The 4,264-nt window shown below is 40.2% G+C and overlaps 1 long non-coding RNA gene across 1 annotated transcript; it reads left to right on the top strand.

Moving 5' to 3' along the window:
- Positions 1 to 358: 358 nt before the first annotated feature.
- LOC120238306 lies at positions 359 to 3,054 on the top strand. Its single transcript, XR_005530175.1, has 3 exons — positions 359 to 527; positions 1,478 to 1,540; positions 2,967 to 3,054. It is a non-coding gene; the product is annotated as an uncharacterized LOC120238306 (long non-coding RNA).
- The last annotated feature ends 1,210 nt before the right edge of the window (positions 3,055 to 4,264 follow it).

The following is a 4,264-nucleotide window of genomic DNA, read 5'->3' as shown; positions in this document are numbered from 1 at the left end:
GTTTAGAGTACCTTTAAATTTAACCAATCACAGAGCGAGCCTAGGGTCTTATTGGACGACTAACGGGTTAACTTTAACATTAGGTAACAGGGTCCTATCTATAGTTTCTATCTCCAGGCCTCTCCCTTAACAATGTGGAGGGTGGTCGCTGGCCTTTCTTGATTGGGTGTTGCAACGGTGGTTACTCCTGCCTTGGGCAATGTGTTAACTATCTGGTAGTTTCGGGGAAGCCGAAACTCAGGCCTTCTAGTTTAGAGGGGAAACTTAAAGCCTGTCATGGAGTCAGTTTGGTTTAGACGTTTAGACTTGTGCCCTTACAGGTTCTTAACCTGGGGTCAGTTGCAAGGGACGAAGTTTCCCTAAAATTGCATGCAAACTTCTGTGCGGATTTGTCTTTTGTTTTCTGAGGAGAGATAAAAATTCCATTGGATTCTCAAAGGGACCCATGCTCTCAAATGTTAAAAACAAACGCTTAATTTATTTCTGGGAGTCAATTTGGCAATTTGTGCCCCTCAAAAAGGTCACAGGTAAGTGAATTCCAGCATTATTTTGAATGCTTAACAAGTACAAACCACCTAAATGTTCAACAATAAAGGAATTCCAAATAAATCGTATTCCAGCCCTAGGATGGAGTCACTATGGCTGTTGGCAATGGAGGTGTGGAATTAATGACTCCTTCACTTGCAAATTCCATTAGTAAAGGAACTAGTAAGGGAGGCCAGGCAGGGAAACAACAATTCCTGAGCCTGATTTTTAACATTTTTTTAAACTGCAAGTTATGAAACAGAACTTTTCCAGCACAACGGTACCATTGAAAGCCTTGATTAGGTCTGTCCATCTTTCCGTGTGATATTTGTTTTAGGCACAAACCTGCCTTCTCTGTCCTTAGCAGGAGTGGGGCATGGAGAGGGGACGCATTATAGTATTGTGAGAACACTGCATTACTTGTGGAGATAAAATTCCTACCCCGGAGCAATCCTGACTTTGGAACACAATGAATGCAGCTGTTACAACTAATGAAACAGCTACTGATAGGGGCAGGATCTTCAAGATACAAGGTAAAGAGAGAAAAAAACCCCTGCCAGGTGCAGGACTATCTTTGGTGTGAGTTTACAGGTGTCTTTGTTTCTAATTGTGGAGCCTAAAAACCCTGGCAGCAGGGGTTGCCTCCGGGGAGGGGAAGTGAGTAGCTGGGAGGCACAGAGGGAGGCCTTTATTATTACTACAGATCTTTTGTGCAGGCAGCCCTTCCCCATTAAAAAAAATTCTGTGTCTGGATCACTTCTTCAAATAACACAAACAGAAAACCAATAAGAAAAATCTACCTGAAGAGAATTTTGTCATAACGAAAACACCTCCCAGCCTCAGAGTTTTGGCTCCTTTGTTTTGAGCAACATCAAAATGTTCACGTATGTAGGTGAAGCTCTTTGTTAGGCTTTTGGTCAAGCTGCGTCCTGTTTTCTATTTTCTATTGCAGGGTTTCTGAAATCTCACCTTGTCAATGGAGTGACTGTGAGCTGAACTATTAATTGCAATAGATGTAAGTGAAAAACAAATTTAGGACATTAATGTGGCGTTTCTATAAAAAAAGCATAGAATTCTAGAAAGATCTGCTCTATCTGTAGGAAGGTCAGATCCTTTCTGTTATGTATAGAATGTTATACATTCGTGCCCAGAACAGACGGCTTGCATTGTGAAAAGACTGACAACCAGAGTTATAATTAGGTCTTGCTTATTTCCTTTGGAGTTTATGGTCCAGAAAACTTATGGAAATGATGAGCATCTTATAACCTTCTGTTCTGGGTTGAATTGTACAACCCCCTCCCCCCCATATGTTGATGTTCCAAGTGTCCTTGCAGATGTAATTAAAGATGACATCATAGTGGAATTATTTGGGCTCTAGTCCAGTGCTACTGTGTCCTTGTAAAAAGGGAAAATTTGGACACAGACATACACACAGACAGAACGCCATGTGAAGGCAGAGACGGGGATGATGGTCCTATAGGCAAGGGATGCCAAAAATTGCCAGCAAAACCCGGGAAGCTGGGGAAGAGGCCTAGAACAGATTCTTCCTCATGGCCTCAGAAGGAACCAACTCTGCTGGGACTTTGATCTTGGACTTCTAGCTTCCAGAACTGTGAGGTGGTAAGTTTCTGTTTAAGCCATTTGTTTGTGGTGCTTGGTTGGGAGCACCCGTGGCCAATGAATATACTTTCCAATCCAAGTAGAATCAAACAGTGAAATACACCTGGAGGAGAGAAGGCAGACAACTCATGAGTGGCCAAAGCATCCCCTCATTTTAAAACTGTATAACTTTTTTTAATGGTACAGAAGACTGTGCAAATAGCGAATCTGGTTCTAGAGAGAATCTGTTTCCCAAAGCATCAAGAGTTTCACAAGTGTTAAGTGACCGAGTAGTAGCCACACTTGCCAGCCCTGGGCACTGGGTGCTTCACTCCCATTATCTGTAATCCTCCCACCAAGGCCTACCGTTGATATAATTCTATTCTACCTACAAGGAAATGGAACCCCAAAGGAATAAGTGATGATTCCAAGGTGGCGGAGGCAGGTAGTCATTGGAGTTCAAGATTTGGACCCAGGTTTGATAGACACTGTCAGATTCAGAATTGCTAGCCTGTAAATTCATCAACTGTGATTCGAGATTTTATTCCAACTCTTTTTTGAAGTGTGCAGGATTTTCCTACTGTTTTAGAGAAAATGTGGGAGGTGGCAAAGATGGCACTGGGGACAGGCTGAATGGGGGTTCAGTCTCTGGAAACTCAGCAAAGAAACTATTGACTCTGTGTGTGAGTGTGTGTGTGTGTGTGTGTGCGCACGTGCACCCAGTAGATGGTGGTAGTGTGAACTTATAGAAACAGGGAGAGGCACCTCTAATAAAACTGATGTTATTTTGTGAGACTGAAGAATTTAGTCACAATTCTATATTATTTTTTCATCATTTTAAGGATGGAAGGAAGGTTCTACTTGAGGACATCCTCAGTGGCATCTGGTGATTTTGTAACCTGAAGTCAATTTATCAGATCAAGTTGACTTTCCTGGGTGAGAAATATTATTTTCTTTTCCATTTACTTGTACAGAATCTTTGGATTGCTTGAAACTTCTAAAAATTTTATGGTGGCAAGCTAACTGCAACCTGACACTTTTGCACAAGATTCTTACATAATGTTAACATTTATAATTTAATCAAATCCATCTATGACATTTGACTATATGAAAATGATACATAAATTATAATACTTAGTGAATGTTTGAGGACTAGAATAAATAGCTCTCCATCTGGGCACATCTGTTACCCCCCTCCACAAGGTAAGAGAAAACTTGCTTTCCTTTTTTTTTTTTAACATATGCTGGCTGCATTTTAAGGTAGAATTTCATTTAAATGCAAAACATTGTTATTTTAAATATGAAATGAAATCTCATTTACTTTCATCATTTGTTATGCTTCCTAATTTAATCCTGTAATCTATTGGTACCTTTCCCTTATTTGTGGATAGTTAGTAACGTTAAAAAAAAAGACAGGTGGAGTCTTAATTTAGACTTTTTTCACTTCTACATACATTGAAGTCTAGCAAGTTTGCATAACACCTGATAACAGTAGAACATTTACTCACAATCCTTTCTCACATATATTGAGAGATTTGTAAAATGTTTTTGCCCCGAAAACATAACTTCTGGGCATTATTTTTTTCTTTGTTTTTATTATATAACAGCATATATTAATAAAAATGAGAAGCTATTGAAAGCCATTTCTCTGGGGAGCAGAGAGTTTCTTTATATCACTTTTACAATAGCATTTCTTGCCCTGTTTTTTTTTTTTTTTTCCAGGTGTGTGATTTCTAGTTTAGTAATACAAGTTCTCTGATGAACTGTCTAGGGGCCTATAGCCCTGTCCTATCTTTGGCCTGCCCAACTAGTTATTGGCCTTGCAGCATGACAAAGTGTTTTAAACAAACTTCCTCTGTTCACCCCGGCTCACTTTCAAAGAGCTGTGAAACCAATCCAGGCCCAGATGGCCGGGTCTCACCAGCCTTCCCAGCCTGCTGTAACTTGCACCGCTGCCGCCATTTTCCACAGTGAGATAGATGGAGCAGAAAATAATATTAATCTTCAAGAAGAGAATACACGCCTTATTGGTCTCAGAGAACCCATCATTTAAAAACAATTTACCACCACAAACTGGGAGCCATTTTAAAGAAACATGAAACAAAACAGAAGAAATCTGTTTTGTAATGATCCAACCGGC

This window comes from Hyaena hyaena, unplaced genomic scaffold, assembly GCF_003009895.1.
Source record: "Hyaena hyaena isolate Hyena2069 unplaced genomic scaffold, ASM300989v1 scaffold_203, whole genome shotgun sequence".
NCBI lineage: Eukaryota > Metazoa > Chordata > Mammalia > Carnivora > Hyaenidae > Hyaena > Hyaena hyaena.
This window is presented reverse-complemented; position numbering and strand designations above follow the sequence as displayed.